Below are 22,943 nucleotides of genomic sequence, written 5' to 3' on the forward strand. Positions count from 1 at the left end.
GGGTAGGGTGTTATGGGCCCCTACCTATCAGCACAAACCACATATGAGTTTTGGCATGCAAGAATGGAAGAACAGAAGTTCTTGAGTTATAGCCCCGATTGGGCACCTATTTTGGTGTTGTGTCTGACATCTCCTATTGGAAAAATCCACCTTCTCCCTAGTTTTATACCTATTGTGAAAACCTAATATGGAAATGAGTGTTTGATTTTGTTCCTTGTTATGCTTGTTGTCACCTGGTCAGTTTTCATTCCCTCCACGATCTCAGCGATGTATTACAAAAAATGATATGGATCCCTTTATAAGGGCCATGAAGGAAACTTTAATTGCTTGTTGAAATTTGATTATGTTCGGGATTAAAATCCTGTGCAGAAATGTATTTTAAACCTTTGTTGTAATGGCAACGATGCTAGGTTTTCTTTCTGGTTCTTTCTCAATGGAGCCTTTGAATCAGGTTGTCAATAAAATAGTGTTTGAGTGATATTGTTCTTATGTGATTTTCGTATTTTCTTTTCAGTTATAGGAAGGAATATCAAGATAAGATAGAATGATGATGTTCAATTTTGCGAATTTCAAGTGCAAATATGTTAAGGAAAATTAACAACTAAGTAAATAAATGATATTATGTTATGTATGGAATGTTGATTTAATTTCGTAGTAATAGGAAAAGAGATCAATCTTGCAATGTTGTTTAAAAAAATTATTCAATTTCTTGGCTTAACTATGTTTTAGCAAAATTCAATAGTATAATATATATATATATATAATTCCCTTGTTAAAAAAACACATTGTTTGAAAAATCATCACTTAGGCAAAATAGACTTTTTTAAAAAAAAAATTGCCCCCAAAGAGGAAAAACTCTCTGGATTTTGTATGGGCAAATAAATTAATTTCTCATGTGAAAACAGAGAATATTCTCTGTTGATTCTTTGTTTTAAATTTAAATTCAAAAAAAAATAATTAAAATAAATACTTTTAATAACCTAAATACCCTAAAAAATCTACCCACTTAACTTTATATAATAACTACTCTTCTCAATCCTAACTCACCTATAAATCTGTTTATCATTAGTCCTCACTCCTTTCCTTACTAGGCACTAGAAACCAAAAAATATCTACATTAGACACCTCATGTACCCCCTTGTGGTCTGATGTGTCAGATGGAAGAACAAATGAAATAAGGGGGGGACAAGTAATATTTAAGACTGACAAAAAAAAAATTGAATCAATCTTTATAACCTGCAATTTTGCTGGACCCAGCAAGTATGTTGTTTTGGTTTTGAACCACACGCTGCCTTTGGACAGCGTGGAAGGAAAGGGAGGTGTGGGGGATTGTACCCACGTGGGCGGCATTACCATGCATAGACACTTTAAAGCGCATGGGTTTTGGGGATGGAGGTGTTGTGAGTTGGTGAAGGTTATGTCATGCCTGACCACTACTTTTGTTCATCAGCATTTTAGACCTTTCTGTTTAGAGTTCATTTCAGTAGATATGTTGTCTTTCATTGCAGAACTTGGCTATATTTTGTGTCATTTTGGATCTTGAGATATGTTGAATGATACTTAAGATGTCATGATTTGAAACTGGTACACTTTTATATATTTATTATTGCGTGTTGTCTGGTAACAATTATGATTATTAGGTTTCAAACGTGATGAATACTGCATTCTGTGATGAATAGATATTGGAAAGGAAGTTTTAATTGTATGTTTAACTTGTAATTTCAAATACAATTGTGTGTTAATATGCTCTATGTGTTTTAATTTGTCATTATATTTTCATATGTGTGACTGAGAGGGAGTTGAATTATCATTTTGGTATTGATTATTTGACTTATGATAACTTGTAATTATGGAGTACATTTGGCATTGCATATAATGACTTGTTTTAAGGTCTTAATACCTAAGTTAGGATGGACATAAACATTTTCAATTTTCTAATTTTGAAATAAATTTGAATATCTTTTTAACTATATATATATATATATATATATATAACCCTAAATGGGTCTCAAATGCTTTGGTATGAGGTATTATGTTCATTGTTTAAAAGCCAAATATATATATGGTGGTAGGTTGTGACTATCATTTGTACTCGGTTTAGTGATGGTGTTGCAGTTGTATTCAATGCATATTTATGAGGTTTTATGTCACTGAAATTTGGCCAACCTTTTCTATGCAAATTGGGTTTTTCTTGTTGAAATGGGCTGGAAATTTGGCCGCAATACTCAGTTCTATTATGCATCTGGGATGATGGTTGCTATGAAATGGCATCATGGAGGAATTAGTCGATAGAGAATTCATGTTATGAAGCCAAGCATAGTTTGGGTTCTCCCTATCAATCATTATCTTTATATATATATATAAAGATGTTCATTGTTTGGGTTCTCCCTATATATATATATATATATATATATATATATATATATATATATATATATATATATATATATATATATATATATATATATATATATATATATATATATATATATAACCCTAAATGGGTCTCAAATGCTTTGGTATGAGGTATTATGTTCATTGTTTAAAAGCCAAATATATATATGGTGGTAGGTTGTGACTATCATTTGTACTCGGTTTAGTGATGGTGTTGCAGTTGTATTCAATGCATATTTATGAGGTTTTATGTCACTGAAATTTGGCCAACCTTTTCTATGCAAATTGGGTTTTTCTTGTTGAAATGGGCTGGAAATTTGGCCGCAATACTCAGTTCTATTATGCATCTGGGATGATGGTTGCTATGAAATGGCATCATGGAGGAATTAGTCGATAGAGAATTCATGTTATGAAGCCAAGCATAGTTTGGGTTCTCCCTATCAATCATTATCTTCTCTTGCACATCGGAGTTTCCAGTTTTGGAAGTGTGCTTTTGATTTGGGGCTTTGGCAGCGAGTATTGCAGAGTTTTGTATCAAGCTTTTTGGGACCCTTTTTGTTATTTGAGGTGGGGGGCCTTTCTTAAACCCTACTCTCTCTCTTTTTCATGTGTGTTTCATTTGAAATTGTAAACTAGATTGCTAAAGGATGAATTGTTTATGGTTTCACATATCGACACCCAAGGGTGGGAGTATGCAGGGCGGGCAATAAATTTGTTAAACTCTGTAGATTTCCAATTTTTGGATGTGGGTATGGTGAAATTGCCATGGTAGCATAGCCTGTTGTAGCATATTTGTTTTATGTATGGTAATATGTATTATTGTGATGTTTTTGGCATTCTTCAAGTCAAGCTCTGTGTGTTTTGAACTTCGATGCATATTGTTAATTTTGAAAAAAAAAATAGTTTGCATGAATTCATGATATAATTATGCGGTTGAATCCTTATCAAGATTTAGTTTGGGTTTTAGTTGGATTTTTTTTTTGGGTAAAATAGTTTTTATATATATATATATAAATTTACTCATGTTATTCATCAATTCGAAATTGTGTTTGGAAATACATGCCTTCGACTGTTAGTATGAAACATAATAATGATGATTTGTATAGTTAAAGCTGAGGCATATTGTTATGTAGATTTCAAGAAGTCATGGTATTTGTGTAATTTGGAATTTTTTTCATTCGCCATTCTCAGTCACCGTTATGAGAATTTGAATGATGTATCTCTGTTTCGCAATTGGATTTTGGGTGTAAAACCTGAGCCTATCTGATGAGATATAAATGTATGGGTATGAGGTTCAATCCGACCCGCATGATGGTTTTTTTTTTTTAAATCAATTTTCAAAAGTTTAGATTGGTATATGAAGTTTTATGAACCTAAAATATAGGTAAACCTTTGAACACATACATTATACTGAGGACGGCATTTGGTCAAACGGTTGGCTTGAAACTTATAAAAATGATGTAACAGCATTTGTCGACTTAGTGTACTGTATGCTTCCTATGATGTTATTGATTGTTGTCATGGGAATTTTATGGTGATTTGTATTACTTGTCAATCAATTATATTTAGCAACTTTTGATTGATGATATTCTCCAATAACAGTCTTGACAATTTGTCAAACAGTTAGGAGGTAATTTGGAAACAAGTAGAAATTTTATGCAACAGCATAAATCCCTTTTTATATATATGGAAATTTTTTTGATAAGGAAATTATGAATTAATACTTAACTAAGTTTTAGATGTTGGACGGTTAAGTTTTATGTTAGTTATCAAAGACAGCTTTATGAGAACTTTTAATATGAAACTCGAAATTAACAGTGATAACATGGAGATAGTTTAATTTGTCCACTATAATTTGTTGGAAATCTGAGACGTAATGGTATTTAAGTGATGATTAGTGAAAATTGCTTGCATCTATACAAGGCATTATTTGATAAGCAAGGACATGGATAAATACTATTATCAATCTAATCATTTTTTGAATAGATAGTATGCATCTTTGAATATAGAGAATGTACATTTTAATAATTTTGGTTATTGTCATGATGAAGTTACAATGCTAATTCTATGAATCACATTTTATATTGTTCTCGAATATTATGTTTTTATATGTTGTTGTATTTATAATTGAGCAGTGGCTTATTGTCAAATAGAGGTGAAACTTCAATAGACATTTGTTTTTTTTATAACCTCGTTAATGGTCATTTGTTAAGTTTTGACTGTACTTAGTTCTATTATGTCTAATTCTAATTATGAAGTGCTTCAACAACATTTATAGATCCTTTTGACATAAGATGTTTGAAACATAATTTTTTTATTATAAAGATGTGTTTCATGTCATAATTGAGATGAAAAGTTGTTTCGTGTATGATGCAGATTTATGATATATGATTGATGATATGTCAATTAAAGCAAGAATATCATATGAGCATTGTTTTATTATCTTGGTCATTTCAAAAGATAAGTCTAAGTTTACTTTTGAATTTGATAGTAAAAGATGAGATTTTCAAAAGATGGAGAATGTAGTATCATGTTGTAAACTAATTGTATATCTGTTGCATTTACATTCTTAGTATATCTGTTTGATGTGTATTTTAAGGATAGTTGTGATGAACATATATCGGGGTGGCTGAATTTGGTTTATCCTATTCAGTTAACTAATTCAATGATAACTTTAAAATGAATTGGGTGGGTTAATTACATATAAAAGATCATTGGCCTTACCTAAGACTTAAACCTATATGGTTAAGTATGGAGAACAAGGCATATCTATATTCTATCATTGACAAGTATAATAGAGAATATTGTTATGTGTTGACTATGGGCATACCATACATGGATGCAAAATCTTAGTGGCATAACAATGACACCTCATTATATATATGACTCATTTACGAATTATTCTTAGTGCGAGTTCAATTTTGCATAGTAAGTAAATGATTATTTCTTGCATATTAATTTTGGAACTGCACTATGTTAAGTGGATCAAATATCTGCATTATGGTTATGTATATGTTTATTCTAACATGTATGCAGGTAGATTACACTTTTTAACTCAGTGTGTACTGAGCCCCCTTTTTGTGTTGTGTTGCATTTCTGTGTGTTTTCTAGGTACTCCAAGTCGTTTAGCAAGTAGCTAAAGATGATTGTTGCAGTAACTTCTTGAAAATAGCATTTAGGGTCCCTATGTTGGACATAGGTGTTTAGAAATGTTATTGTACTTCATTATTGTACTGAACTTTATATGTATTCACATTATAATGGATATGTACTTTGATGATATCATCTTTCATTTTGAGGTTTTCAGATTGCGAGTGGTTCAATCTATGTATTTGTACTTGCATTAAGTTGGAATAAATAAATAAAAATTATTGCGTTCATTGTTCTTGTTCTTTGTTTCAAATTTATTGGTTTATGCTTAGTGTAGCACTAGATGTTAGGTGTTTTAGATGTTAGGTGGTTATGTTAGTATAGGTAAGTGTTAAAGAGTTTAGGTTATTTTGGGGTTTGGGTGTAGTTGGGTTTAGTTAGAGTTAGTTTAATTTGTTTGTTAATTTAATTTTACATTAGTTTTTAGTTAGTAGTTAGATTAGTATTGCTAAATGTTAAGTTAGGTTAAATTTTAAGTGTTGATATATATTAGTGTTAGGTAATAATGTATGAGTAAATGTTAGATTTTATTAAAGTTAGAGTTTATTTAAGTTTCAGGTTGTATGCAATAAGTTATTTTATTAAGTATGCTTTATGTGTTAGAATTAGTATTAATGTTAGTAATAACATTTAGTTAGTATATGTTATTTAGGATTAGTTTTAGCTAGTAATTTAAATTTATATTTTAATGAAGTTTTGTTTAGTTTCGTAAAAATTAGTTTAGTTTAAAAGTTAGTGTAGTTTAAAATTAAAAGTGTTTAGATTGTAGATTAATTTAGAAATTAGTTTTAAATTTAGTAGTAAAGTTAATTAATATTTTTAAGTTTTAGTGTACTTAGTGTTACCTATTACCTTGTTTTATTAAGTTAGCATTAATAGAGTAGTTTGTTAGTAATTGTTAAATTTAGATTTTAATTAAATAAAGTTTACTCAATTATATAAGAGACGTTGTTTTAGTTAAGTAAGTCCTTTTAATTAAATGTTTTGATTAATTTAGTCTATATTATTTAAATGGGACTTTCAAATAAATTGGTTATATCGTCAATTGATGTTCATCTAAGAGGTTAATAATTGATCAAAGTTTTTTTTTAAAGTATAATTATGTGTATGATTAGATGGGATATTTATTTTAATTAGTTCTTGATTAAATATTTTAAATTAATTAGACCCGTATTCATTTAAATTGTTATTCAAATAATTTTCATATATTGTTGTAAAATTAATGTAATAACGTAACTAATGTCGATATCAATATAATAATGATAGTATAAATTTAATGATTTATTCCTTCTCATGTTTATAAACTTAAGATGAATGTAGTGAACCTGTACTTTAACTATGAAACAAAACTATCAAACTTAGTGAATTTTATTATTACACCTTTTTAAAAAAAATTGTTGTGTTTTTTTTTTTTTTTTTTTTTTTTGCTCCAATTTTTGGGCACGATAGATCATCTATAGCATTGGCATTAGAAGAACTAGGAAAAAGCTTAATCCATTCCTCAGCAAATCCATTCAGTTTCTTCTATCTAGTTTTCCCACCTTTAAAGGTTGAAGGCTCTACAGTTGCCACATGCCTAAAGCTTGAATTTCTTCCACTTCTTTATTAGACATCTTGACACTATGCTAGTAAACACAAGATATGTAAATTGCTATGTTCTCAAAAGCTCTACAAATAATAATCCGAAATGCATTGGAAGCTTTGAAACTACTCAAATTCTCTTTCTCTACCAATGGAGAACTATAATTATAAAGTAGGAAAATCTTTACAAATTAATATATGTGAATCAACATTCACTTTGCATTGATTTTAACATACTTGAAACATGATATCGACTCATTCTGTCAACTTGGGGGAGCATCGCCATTAATATCCAGCAATACACTTTTTGTACTATAATTAAATCTTATTGGTTGAGAAGCTTATTATCATTTCTAGCTTAGAAAAGTGACTTAACATTTTAATGTCAAAATAGGGCTAGCGATGCTATGACCATGACTAATGAAAAGACCTCTCGTATAATCTTACAACTAGAAAATAAGTCTCCCGATGTTATGAAAACCCTTAAAAACCATTGTCAACCAGTCGAACACAATAGCAAAATCCTTTATGATCTTACGATTCCTTTGTTGTCGCATCATCAACACTAACATTTTCTTCTTCTATGATCTCATGACAAGTAGCTTCATAGCATCGCAACTTGACTTCTCTCAACATACAATCTTGCAATTGCAATTACTTTTATTATCTCATAACATCTCTAGTGATCTTTCAAGCTCCTAAAATATCATGATAGAAAAATAATCCTTTGCACTATATCATCGCGGACTTTACAATTTTCATGTGCGATCTTATGACCACAGCTTTGAGGTAACATCAGAACACATCTTTTATTAAGTTGAGATCTTACAATAAACCATTTATCATAAGGTCAAAGACACCACATGCCACATAATAATAATATAAAATTCCTTTTCAATCCCACTAATCCTAACTAAGCATATACCTGGTATATGTACCTTTGTTTTGACCAATAAAAAACTTGACACCTTACTAACAGTGCACATCACCATTGCTTGCCTTTAATGTCCTTATGATCTTATGGCTGTATATACCTCATAACATCATAGTTTTCCAATATTCCTTTCACGATCCTACAATATTTGTTGCATCATAATATCATAGCACCCCTTTTTATTGTTCCCAATGCGACGATGACCTCCCCTATTGTAAGATCAGAGATAACTAAAAAGTAAATCATTTAAACTATGATATGATCTTATGACACAAAGGAAATCATAAGATTGTAGAGACAAACTATATCATTGATGATACAATGACAACACATTTGTCTTATGATTGGGATATTGAAAACACTTCCTCCTGATGCTTCAATAACCCGCTTATCATAACATTGTAGAAAATGATGTATAAGACAAAATGAAAACTCGCTCAAATATAAAATGTAGGGTTATGGCCTAGAGAAATTTCATGAAGATTTTTGTAATGTGGGATGAAAATAAAACCCTAGGGCACTAAACCTCACGCTTAGGATAATAATGAAAATAATTGGATCAAGGCAAAACATGCTAGGGTTTCCTCTGTAATTGACAACAAGAAATATACAACCCTAACAATAAAATCAATATTTTCACCAAAAAATTGAAAATTGAGCTCAATGAAAATAGGAGCTATCACGGTCCTTAGTGAAAACTTAGATGAGTACCTCATCTTGATTAAGAATAATCTATGATTCTACATGACCTCCTATATCATGTACCTCTTAGCTACAAGAACGAAAGATTATCCTAGTTTGGTTAAGAGAAGGAGTATGCAAGATGAAAATGTGTGGCCCTACATAGTCTACCCTCAGCTTTAAAAAAGAAGCTTCCTTTTAAAAACCCTGAATATAAATTGATGAATGATGGATTCATCTTTGTTGTTATTCAATTTGTCAAAGGGGACTATGCCAAGAGAATTTCAGTAGAAGTGGTAGCTCAAATATCACAAGTAGGAGCTTATTTTATACAATTCAACATATTCACTTACATTTACGTAGATGACAAGCTTATGTGCCCTAAAAATCTCCATTTTTATCCATTAGATAGATTGTTATTATTGCAGATGGAAAAGAAACTAGCCCCAACTTATGATAGAGCACAGAAACAAAATAAGAAGACATGGGTTTGGTCAATTAGCATTGGAGCCTTGAGGTCAAACAAAAATAGGACATAGCCTCTTTTTACTTTGAACGGGATCCATACCCCTTAGAATATTATCCAACACCTTGCCCCTACTTCAACTATATTGGGATGGTACAATATAATATAGGGAAAAAATTTGTACCAAATATGGCAATTAAAGATCATTGGATGAACTGTGTAGATGACTACAGTGTCAAAATTAGGGACTATTGTAGGAAAGTCTATAGTTGGTAGAAAAGGAAATTAACTTGGAGATACCCCTAAAGGTGTGGAACAAGGATACTCTTGATGTGATAGACCCATTATACAATAGGGACAAGATCTATGAGCGACCCATTATGAATGTAGAGATTGGTCAAGAGGAGAATGATGATATCCATCATAAGGCTTGACATATTATACAATTAACAAGGGAGTAGTTTAGGAAGCCTTTCTAATTGGATGTAGTTCCCCATGCTCCAAATTTGCGATAAACTTCCCGACCAAAGAAGGGTAAAAGAACAAAGATCACAGTTCCTACATATCTTTTGAAGTCACCAATAAGGCTTGAGACAGTAATCAACACAAATGGGAAGTGGAGTATTTCCAAACTAAGAGGGTAAAGAGGAAAAAGAGGAAAAGGGTTACTCAAGAATGAACCCAACAACAAGAATCCCAAAAAGAACAAGCTCAACACGAACCAGCCCAACTGTTTGAAATATAAGAAGAGTAACTAAGAGGGGAAAGGTGAATCAGTTACTACTGAAAATATTCCGAATCCCTTAGATGTTAATACAAACTTCCTTTTAACTCATAGCTCAATTAGTGTAAGGATTAACCATGGATAGAAAGAACAATTACATGCAAATATAAACAATATCAAGAAATAATAAATCATACAAAAGAGAACACAAGACACCAAGATTTAATGTGATTCACCCAATCCCTAGGCTACGTCCACCAAATAACAAGTCCAATATTATTATGATCCAATGATTACAACCTTATTATAATCTATAATCCCTTATAGCTCAATACCGTCGTAAGAAGCAATTTTCACATCACACCTAATGAAACAATCCCTAACCCTAAGCCTTTTTATCCAAGTATTTTTTCCTCTTTAGGGTTAAAATTAGTTACAACATGGCAGCCATAAAATACTGATAAAATAGCTCCAAAAAAGATTTTCTCTACAATACTTTCCAAATCAGTCACCACAATCTAACAATCTCCCACTTGGGGACTGATCAAGCTCTACACTAAACAACAATCTCCCACTTGAAGACTAATTGTGTAGCTATGTCACTACTCCATGAGGCTCCCATTGGATCAAACCACTCTAGACTCTACTATTATTTTATTCTGGTTATTCTAGAAGACCAACTGAAGCTGAAGAGGAGTTAAGCTTCTCCCTTGCCACTACCTTTGTAAACATAAATGTTGGATTATCATATGTATGTATCTTGTCCAGCTTTAATTTCCCATCATCCAAAATTAACCGAATGAAATGGTACTACAACTATATATGTTTTGTCTTTGAATGCAGAGAAAAATTCTTTACAAGATGAATGGAATTTTGACTATCTGTAAACAAATAATTATCCCTCTAAGGGTGTCACAATTCTTCCAAGAAGAACAGAAGCCATATCATCTCCTTGGCTACCTCTGTAGTAGAAACATACTCTACCTCTATAGTGGACAAAGCATTAACCTTCTCCAATCAAGAAACCCAGCTCATTGTTGCCCCACCAAGAGTAAATACATAACCTATAGTACTCTACCTAGTATCAATATCCCCTACCAAATCTAAGTCAACATAGACCTATAAATTAGTAGTAAATCCCCCAAAATGTAGACAAATATTGGATGTTCATTTCAAATGTCTAAGAATCCATTTAACTACATTCTAATGCTCAAGCCATGGATGACTTATATACTTGCTAATGACTCCCAGTGCATGTGCAATATCTAGCCTTGTATATACCATAGCATATATCAACCTTCCTATAGTTGAAGCACAAGGTACTTGGACATATTATCATCCTCTTGTTGTGCCTTTGGATAATCAACCTGAGATAATGTCAATTTCAAATTCTTCCTATCTTTGCAAATCTTCAAACCAAGGATTTGTTTTGTTAGCCCCAAATCCTGAATGTGCTAACTCATTTTTCAACTCCTTAATGTGATCCATGTTAGACCTAGCTACAAGCATACCATCAACATATAAACATAAAATAATGTAGTTGTCATCATCCAACATTTTAAAATAAATAGAATGATCTAAATGACACCTACTATATCCATGCTCATGTATAAAATTGTCAATTTCAAATGCCATTACCAAGGTGCTTTCTTCAAGCCATATAAACTTGTCTTCAATCTGCACACTAAGTTCTCCTTACCTTTGACCTCAAATCCCTATGGTTGTGCCATATATATATCTCTTCATCCAAATCACCATGAAGGAAGGTTGTTTTAGCATTAAGCTACTCCAAATGAAAATCTTCAGTAGCCATAATACTTAAAACAATGTGAATAGAAGTCATGTTTACAATAGGAGAGAATATCTCATCAAAATCAATGCCTTTTTTCTGTACAAATCCTTTTACAACTAAGCTGGCTTTAAATATTTTCTTACCTCCATCCTCTTCTTTGAACCTATAAAATTTTTTATTCTATAAATCCTTTTTACTTGCAAGCAACTTGCATAAATCCCAAGTTTTATTTTTTAGCAAGGAGTCCATTTTATCTATCACTGTAGACTCTCACTAAAGCTTAGTACCCACCTACACAGCTTCATTATAACATTCAAGTTCACTAGTATCTGTTATTTAAAATAGAGTAAAAAGAGGGAGAAAATCTTTTTGGAGGTCTACTTAGTCTTGTTGACCATCTAATATTCACTAGTGTGTGTGGTATTTGTTGTGGTTATTGCACATCTGGAGGAATTATTGGAATCATCTTTTAGATTACCATCCAGCACTACATAATCATCTTCTTTCTTCTTGTGTTGCTTTAATTGATCTTTGTACAACACTTTCTCATTAAATATGACATCCTTGCTTCTTACAATTTTATAATTTTCAAAATCCCAAAGCCTATAACCAAATTCATCAATGCCATATCCAACAAATACCCCACCAAAGAATTATAGAGTATGTACAATACTTCCCTGATCAATCACCATGATCTAATAGTTAGAACTAGATATTCATTGTAACTCGGTTAACAAAGCAATCTTAAGATAATGATGTGTATTAACCTTTACTATCTTAGTTGCAAAAAGATAAAGAAATAAAAAAATAACATGAACATATGAGACACCAAGATTTAACATGGAGATCTAATTTGAGAAAACCACCAATGTAACTAGTTGCAACTTTTTCACTCTTCTAAAGTGAGCCCTATTAGGAGCCAACCCTACTAAAGTTTACAAAACACACTATTAGGTGTGACCCTATTAAAGGATTTAAATCACCCTATTAGGAGTGGCCTTGTTATAGGTCTTAAGACACTTCAATCTAGAAATTCCACCTAGTTAGAGGATTTACAAAATGATTGTTAAACCAACTCAATTAAGATATTTCTACACTACTACAATTGTTAGAGAGTAACAATGATTGACATGATTGATGGAGAAACTAAGTTGTAGATTCAGATCACTATTTTGACTTATCCTCTAGATCCTCGCTGATAAAAAACTATTTGCAGCTTCTTGGATACTCTGCTCTAAATCAAATATCCTTCTTCATTCACATCTTATCTTCTTCTCCACTTTCTCATTTTTCAATCCACATCTTGACCATTCATATATATGAAACTCAATGTCAAGTCAGCTTGAATACCCTTTCAAATAAATAAATAGAATCCACTAATTCTGATGTAGGAGCATCCTAGGTTTCCTTGTAATCCTGAACTTTTGTTTTTGCCAATTTCTACCGAGTTTCAGTTGCTACTGAGTTATCCTTCATTTGTCAAGTTCCCCGTGGGTGTTGAGTGTTTAGTGGATGTCAAGCTTCCTAGTTGATGTCGAGTTCATAGTTGTTGTTGAGTGTTCTTTGGTTTTTTGTTCACCTTTTTGGTTGCTAAGTGATCTTTGATTGTCAAGTTTGTTTGGTTGCCGAGTGATCCTATGGATATTGAGTGCTTGTATTTGTCTTGGTCCTTCTTTGACCAAGTTTTCTATGTTTGGTTCTAGTTTGGGTCAACCTTGCACATATTTAATTTCATTATTTGTAGTTAATATTTGATGTGAGCCAACTTATGGTTGTGCATGCATTTAATGTAAGGTTAATTTTTTGATAGGCCAACCTGTGGCTGCATAAGTATTTAAGAAGGTCTATGATTAAGTTTTGGGGTAAGAACTTAGAGGTATTAAGAAGAATAATGCAAATTTGGTTCATGGAAGACTGTAAATAGATTATATCTGGTCATAACCTAGAAGGCCTTACAGTTGGGCATGTATGCTACTTATTTGATGAATCAATAAGTGTTTTCTCCTCTTCTTCCTTTGGTTGTTGTACTTTGTGTTGTGTTCCCATTGAGTTAACTCTTGCAAGGTGGTTCAGATAGCTTGTTGTGTATTTGGCCCTAGTTTTTCAACCCTCCCTATATTAGGTGGTATCTATTGAGCTGTCATTTTACATGATGCTTAACGGTAGGAATCCTTTCGAACTCCTCTCTTGAAAACTTAATTTTGGATCAACTCCAATGTTTTGGGTGATCTCACAACCTACTAGAATTCGCTTAATTGAAGATAAATGTATTTTTTCACATGGAGGCCTTTGTTGGTTCAAACAATTCAGATAAGATGTAGAATTTTCTTGATGTCTCAAAAGAATAAAACACAAAAGAAGAAATTTTTTTTTTTTTTTTTTTTTTTTTTGATGAATACAATCTAACAATGCAGCTATATGAATTCCTAAATTAACCAAGTATTTGCAAAAGTAAATAACAAAGATAAGGTAACAAGAAGTTTAAGAAAATAAAATAAAAAGTAAAATCCTAACATACATAAGCCACAGAAATAATGCATCTACAAGTTAAGCCTTTGAAAAGATCAATGGTTAATTAATGAAAATAGGAGCAACGCTTCCTTAATTCCACTGATGCAATCATCGATGGGAATTTAGTAACCATAAGATGTTTCACTTTTCATCAAATTGCAAGGCCATAAAAAGTGTGCTCATGTGAGACGAAAAGCTATGTAGGAACAATATAGTGATCTCTTCTTGAACTAAGTACATCAGTGGAATTTGTAAACCCATAGAAAATACCAAAATTAAAATATTACACAACTAGAATAACATAATAAAACTATTAGCTCAGTTATATTCCATGAACATACATCCACAAAATATAACACACTTAGGTAAGAATCACTACACTCCAAATGTGAGCACCAATAGCATATATTATTTCACCAAAACAATGGTGGCCTGGAATACATAATTAGATTCCTAAATTTATAAGAAATCTTCTCCTTGATTTGTGTTGAGAGTAAGAGGTATCTTTATGCAAGCATATGCTTCTAAACTAATTAAAAAAATCTATTTATGTAGAAACTCATTCTCTAACTAGTGCTTAGTAGGACTCCATACATATTTATATCATTAAATGGATGCATGAGCCTTTACATGTCTTAAAAAAAATAAAGCATGAGAAAATAAGAAGAATAAAGCCATTAGATGATGTGGGAGTGTCTGGAAGTGCCAAAAATAGAATCTCCATCTTCACTAGGTGTCTGTAGGAGTTAACCTATCATCAAAATGTGTTTTTGATGCATGGAAAGCTCTAAATTTAGAACTAGCAGTTAATTGTTGATGCACCTTTGACTTTCTCAAAAATCTTCCAGTGCACCTATGAAAAAGTGCACCTCATAAATAGTGTATCTGTTCACCTATGCACCTCGAAAGTAGGTTCAAAAGATGCAAAATTTCACCAAGTGTCAAAATTGAAATTTTGGCTTATGGGTTTTGTTCCCCTTTATAGTCAAAATTGAAATTTTGGCTACGTCTAGGTATTTTCCCTTGAATTTCTCAATAATCTCAATGACTTGAACTACATCTAGAAAATACAAGGCTTCATACTTATCCTTCACTTTCTACCTATAGTTGCCCACCTAGATGTGAGTCTCTACAAAATATCTGAGTTTCACATCCAAATCTAATAATGCTTCTTCCATTTTGAATGCTTGTCTAATGTCATCATCATTAGAAGCTTCTTCAAAAGTCTTCTAAAATTTCTTAACTACTAACTCTATAGCTATCAATTTTTCCCTTGAATCATTTTCAAAAATTTCTAAACACGCATCACTATAATGCTTCTCTGCCTCTAAAATTTTCTCTTGGGTTTGATCCTCAAGCTTATGAATCTCCATGTGTAATGTTTCCATTACTTTATTGCCATCCATAATCTTCTCTATCCAATCATCAATTTTATATAACTCCTCTGTTATGTATATCTTCATTAACATCTAATACCTTTGGCCCTTAATCGACTATAGTGCCTACAAGTCCTTGCCCCAAGTATGTACTTCATCCATCAAACCCAAATATTGATTCAAAATGGCTACTAGCTTATTTTTATTATCCTACATATGTTATAGCAACTTAAGATTTCCCTATATAATCTATACACCCATTTCTTCAAAACTTTCTTGCCATTGCTAACAAGCTTTCAAAAATGGGTATAGTTGTATTGTCTCATTATCCCTTTTCTCTAATGCCACATTCAAAGTTTCCTCAAGATTTTTAGGATCTAGGGGACCAAAAGCTTCATTTAGATATCCTTTTAAGATCTTATTCTATCTCTGAAGCATTATCAATTCTGCCTCATCCTATTCTAAGTGCCTAAAAACTTCTTTAATTCCAATTATCACCATCAACTTAGCAGTGTCCAATGTGGGTTTCCCAAGCATAACCTCCCTTACCTGATAATATCTTGGAGTTAATTCCTCAACATCTACATGTGGAGGGATAACAATATGTGCAAACCAATCTTTGTTCTAAACACTCATGATAAAGGCCAATGCCCGTGCATCCTTTGGTGGTGACTCAAGTTTCCTAAGAACTTCAATTAATCTACCTTATCCTCTTCCTCAGCAGTGAATTTTTTCCTTTTGTTTATAATCTCTTCTTTTCTTAGCCATCTTGGGATGTGCTCCATCAAAGATTTTCCTTTTGAAGATAAAGGAATTTTCTCTGCTATGCTCTTCTGCTTATCACTCCTCTCTAGAGTCTTCTCCTTTTGTCAGAGATCCACATTAGGAGTCTCTATATCTGTGGAGTCTACATTTCTCACCTCTATGTCTTGGGAAGTCTGCTGAGGATGTTCAGTTATTTTTCCTTCCTTTGACACTTTGGTGAATACTTTTTGTGGCTCTTCCTCTTGTTTTTCTTGAACCTTTTCTTCTTCATTATTTGGAAGAAGAGGAGTAGTTGAACCTTTATCTACATAGAATGTAACTTGAACTAGAGATGGTGGAGCTAGTTTGGCTACTTGTGGTCTAGGTGGAAACTAACTCCAATCCTCCTATTGAGGTTGGTTAGTTGGAGTATCTCTTATTTTTTCTCCCACCAATTCAATGTCGACTAGCATCAAATCAAAATCTAACATCTGAAAGACATCAGTTCTTACACCCTTCTACTCATCAATCCACTACAGCATCTCATTGTCAGAAGCTGTAGATTGAATAGGCTTCTTAGAAATGGATGGTGGTTAAATTATGGATCTTCTTCTCTGCTCCAACTTTTTGGTTCTAGCAAGACAAGTCCTCCAGTTCAAACGAAGGCTATCCTCTGTGTCCTCATCATCCTCTTCTTCTTCTCCTTCTGGGATAAATTTTGGGACTAATGGGAAAGGAATAACTCTCCTACTTACCTTTTGTCTCCTCTTAACTAGAGTCTTAATCTTTCTTCTCTTAGGAGAAAATGGGGAGGTGTATACCTCTTGTTGAGGTGGAGACACTTCTTTCACCTCTATTTCAACTCCTCCTTGGTCTTGTTCAATCTGTGGCACTTGAGGATTGTCCTAGGTCTATGTAGCTTCAACATTCTTCAACCATTGTATATTCTTTTTCTCAAGCTATGGCAGTGCTTAATTTGTTTCATATTTTGTCTTGACTTGTTGGGGAGAAGTTCTCTTCCTCTTACCTTTACCTTTATGAGCCCTATAATATCCAACTTTTCTATCAAGTTGGTGCACTATTTTAAGCCTCACTAGGGACTAAGCTATAAAAGTAGGCATTGTAACCTTAGCTCCTTGACTTCTTGCTAGGTGAGTTATAGTGTGGAAGACTACCACTTAAGGAATTGGATCCAACTTGAAAGGCCTTTTGATCCCATCCTTTTTCAGTTTGATAATGTGCCTAGCCCTGTGATTGATATCTAAGTTTTCTTCCTTATCAATCTCAACATACATAATAGGTTGATCACCAATCGTGTCCCTATTGAACAATGGATCAAGAAAATCCTCAGTATCTTGTTGCACTATCTTCAAAGGAACCTTTATCTTCAAAGAACTACCTTCCAAATAGAGAGTCACCCTACAATAATCCCTTATACAGATATCCAAGCCATCTATTGCATTTATCTAGTGGTCCTCAATTGCATCTTCATGTTGAAATGTCTTGCCAATGAAATACCACACCCTTCCAATGTTATCAAAATAGGGTTGAGGAGAGTTCTATTCTTCCAAAGGATATTGATCCCAATTAGATTCAAAAGATGAAATATCTTGTCTCCAGACCACACTAAATTCTCCAATAGTAATGGGCCACACCTAGGTTATTTTATGTTGCTTCCTAAATCTATCATAAGCAAAAAAGATTTTTTGAGCAATCTCTAGTAGTATAAGTCTATCACTTGGATATCTAAGGAGCTTCTTGGGATTGATAGTCGTAGCCACTACCCTCAAATAAGTGAATGTTCAATATTGGAAGTAGTAGGCTCTGACTTCTGAAATCTTTGTTGCTGCCTCCTTTGACATCCTCTTCACATAATCCCCTTTAATAAACCAGATTATTATGAATATAAAAGCATCATTAACTATCCTATATTCCTTGTTGTGCTCAAGAAGCTTTTTCTCCACCAACTAGGGATATGCTATATATGGCCATGTGTTTGCATCTTTCATACTTCCCTTTTTTACCAACCCAAGATAGTCTATTTCCCTTGCTGCTAGCAAGTACACCAAATATGATGTCATGTAGAACTTATAGCTATTCTTTATCATCACTAGTTTCTCATTCAAGTTCTCACTAAGAATGGAAGACCAATTAATTGGCATCTGTGTTGTCTTGATAGTCTCAATAAAGTGCATCATCCATATATTCAGGTGCCCTAATGTTGGCAACCCCATGACTCTACTCATGTAATGCCCCGCCAAGGGATCCAAAGAATTTCACTAAGTTTACCAAACAATTTTTTTTTTTAAACATGAAATTTAAACCATTCATAACACTTGTGAAAGAAATAGAAACAATTCAAATAAACATAACATATATAACAGATTACATTCTTTAAAGATCCCTTAACATTGAATTACATCTAAATCAACCATTCATCTAACATCACATTCTTATGAAATAACAATGATACAACCAACATTCTTAAACCATATACAAGTGTCCTTTTGTAATTAGATTTTAGATTATTCAATCATCCACTGTACATGTTACAAGGTATGAAAAGCTTAAAAGAATAAAGCATCCACGTAAATAAAGTACATCATCATCCAATATTAATCCATGATGCAATAACATAATGAAACCATAAACCATACATGATACATCATCGCAATAGATATAAACATCCATCACAAAATATAACCATATATCACAAACATAAATAACTAATTGCACGGTTCCTCCCAATCGTAAATAGCATCAGTAGACCATCGTGGATCCTAGCCATCCATCTGTGTGTAACATTCCAAAGCACCAAAGAGATCATCGGTATTATCATAGTAGGAATGTTACTCCTAAAACATCCTACTAACATGCAAAGTAAAGCATAGGATACCATCATCTAACATATGCAAATCATCAATATAATAAAACATACCAATAAATACATCCATCATAAGGTATATCATCTATCATAACAATCCAAGAACATAATGAAGATAAATACCAACCTAGAAAGCATCAGCCACGGTGTCCCGGACGGATCACAAATGATAAGACTGATAAAACACTACCACCTGATCGTGTGGAACCTAAGTGGTCCACTCCCACCGTGCTGAGGAGATAATCTCAAGTCCCAAACAAGCTATCCAATACACATAGCATAAAAAGTCTAGGAATCCTAAAAGTATACTAACTCAAAGGTTTCATCACACAAAATCGACATCTAATTCCCAGAGGCACACAATGACATGTAGGAAACCTACTTTGCAAGCAAAAAATTCTCATCACATTTATCACGTACAAGTTACCCTGGTAGTTAGCTAAACTCCACGGGTCCATATTGATCTCATGTAGCCACTAGTATCCTCTCATACTGACGAGGCATACTACAGAATGAAAGGTCGCAACCATGTGTTCTCACTACTCCCATCCTAGCCTGTACAAGCGCTCAAGGCATGGGCAAGAACATCAAAACAATTATCTTTTTAGGTTCATTTAATCTCCATTTAGTGTGTAAATATTATTACTTATTAACCAAACTTACAATGAGTTACCCTGGCAGCCACTTAGGGCCCCGACCCCCATTGCAAGCCACTTCCCGACACTACAAGTAGATTACCTACCCTAAGCTCATGGAATCATAAAATCACCACAGTCTTGTACAAGCGACTATAAAGAAAATCCAAAAGATAATCCAAAAAAAAAAATCATCAAATATCCATGATAAAAGCATCAAATATCCATAATAAGAATCATCAAATCTCCAAGATAAGAATCATCAAATCTCCAAGATAAGAATCATCAAATCTCCATGAGCATCTGGAAAAGCATCCATAGAAAATCATGACCACAATAGTTCTCTATTGGAAACTGAAGGCATCATTGATAATCATAAGTATCCATTGGTTCTCAATAACCAAAAATATCTCAAAATAAATCACCATTTCCATTGGTTCTCAACAAGCAACCAAGAATATCTCAAAATCATACTGATCAAAGACTCCAAAATGGTTGAGTCAAAACATGTCACAACATGACATCATCAAGAAATAAATCCACATTTCAATCCCATCATGGCGACTAGAAAAATAACCAAGGATAACTGATCGATGACTCAAAAATGATTAGCTCAAGTGTCTCATACACATACATCTCAGCTTCACACATGAAGACTGGTGAACAATAACAATCAATAAATACAAACATTTCATAGAGCATATGATCACATTACCATGGTTGGGCTTATAAAGATCAAAACCAAATAAAATCAACATACCATCACATCTCATAACCTTCGAGCCTCTGGTAACAGCCTAGGACTGGTCAACACTAGTCAACCCAAAACCCAAAACAAGAAGCATAGAGAATACACAATGCAAACACATGATTTGATTTTGCTATATTACATAGTAGAATTAAGTGTAGAGGTTTTTAGTTTTCGTTTCAAGTATACTTCAATTGTCTAAGTTTCATCATTTGACCTACAAGTCAACCCATTTTTCCCGATTGCATCATCCTTTCATTATTTTAAAACAAGATTCTAACAATAGCTTAAGGGTAAATACTTTACTCATTAATTTAATCATCATTAACCTTTAATTAACTTGCTCTCTTTATTTAACTAAGATCCATATTACTAATTGATTAACTCTCTTTTAATGTTACTTCAACTTTCAACATAAATCAAAGATCATTGTTCATTGATAAAAGAACCAATTATCAAACTTCGAATAAGAAGAAGATAACTTTATTTATCTCAATCCATTAATATAGGCACACCATCCAAGACCTATTAACATCTAATAATCTTAATTAAGACTTAATTAAATATTATTAAAATTTAAGCCTCTTAATTCAATCATTATCATCATTGACAATCATATAACATCTAAGGTCATAATTCAAATCATCGAAATAAGACTTATCAACTTTGATATCAGTATTTCTACAATCTCATTAAAAGAATTATATCAATTAAATTTCCATTACATAACTTAATTATTAATTAAATCTAATTAACTCTCATTAATTGATTTAATTAATAATTGCATAACCATAGCAACATTTAAATTAATATCAGTTGACTAATAACTAACTAAAATTTTGTAAGATAAAAGTCAACTATAATTCAATACTCAAATGATCATATTAATAATTCAATAATAATAATTTGTTAATATCTAATAACAAGCTATATTAGGAATCTTATTAATAAATCTATAATGACCACATTTGTCATACTTTCAATGAATACTAATATTCCTTTGATAAAAACAATTAAAACTATATTATTAATTAAATCTAATTAATTTTATGATTAAATTAACTAGTAGCTATGTCAATAACTACATGATTATCAGCTGATAATAGTTTCGTTCATTAAGAGTCAACTATGTATCATTCCATCAATGTTCAAATTATTACTTTACTAATAAAAATTATAATAAATTCCCAATATTAATATCTCAACTAAATACCTCCTAAATTGGTTGATAAATAGATTAATTATACTTCTTCTACTATTAACTAATCTTAATTAAATTAGATTAGTTAATAAATCATATAAAACTAATGCATAAAAATAAGATTCTACTAAGGGAAGATTGCAATAATATCTTTAATTCATTCCATGCTTTGATATATATTATTTTTGTGAAGTTTAAGCATAAAGAACTCTTGGTTATGGGAAATGGAGAAATATCTGTGTTTGAATAAAATAGTCCAAGTACGAGGGCCATATCTCCCTAATGAACCGTTGGATCGGGCTGAAATTGAAATATGTTAGAGAGGGCCAAGTTGCACCAATTCTTATTGGAGCGATCGAATAAATTTGATCAGGATAAAAATTTATGAATGACTGAGTTCAAGTCTATCCAAGAGGCAGCAACAGGGCAGTTTGTGATGAATTAAGAATTTCTCCTAAAAGGTAATTGTTATCTAAATTTACCCATTCATCCATCTAATATGTTTATCCATACGCATCTGAAAATATAATTTGATAGAAAAATTACATCTAACCATTTAAATTTTCAAATTAGAATTTTTATTTTTATTTCAAATCTTGTCTATCTAATTTCACAATATAAATTCAAACCCAAACCTGATTAAGATCTAATTTTTTTCTCATTTGGAACTAGAGTTTTTCTATTGTTTTCTTCTCAACCAAATAAAATATCTAGAGTATTCAGACACATATAACAAACACGATGAAGACAGGAAGAGAAATAGTGCAAAGAGAGTATGTGAATATCACGAGTGCACCTGGACACTGATGCTAATTTTCCATGCCTCAGAAGTCCATAGAAAGTCCCTTCTTTCTTCTCATATGCAATTCCTCCATAACCCAAGCCAACCAAATACTCCAAGTGACTAGAAGTGCTAGAAGAAGCATAGTAGCATGTAGAAACATATGAGCATATGAGCTTCTCCAATGCATGTAAGCTTGAAGCTTGAAGTTTTCATTTTAGCTTGAAGCTTGTAGCTTCTATTAAGCTTGTAGCTTGTAGCTTCCATTAAGATTGTCTAAACATACTAAGAGAGCCTCTATTTAAAGGCCTCTAAGATGCATCTAGAGTGTCTCTAGAAAC

This window comes from Cupressus sempervirens, chromosome 8 (assembly GCF_028749045.1).
Source record: "Cupressus sempervirens isolate cs-2001-9-10 chromosome 8, ASM2874904v1, whole genome shotgun sequence".
NCBI lineage: Eukaryota > Viridiplantae > Streptophyta > Pinopsida > Cupressales > Cupressaceae > Cupressus > Cupressus sempervirens.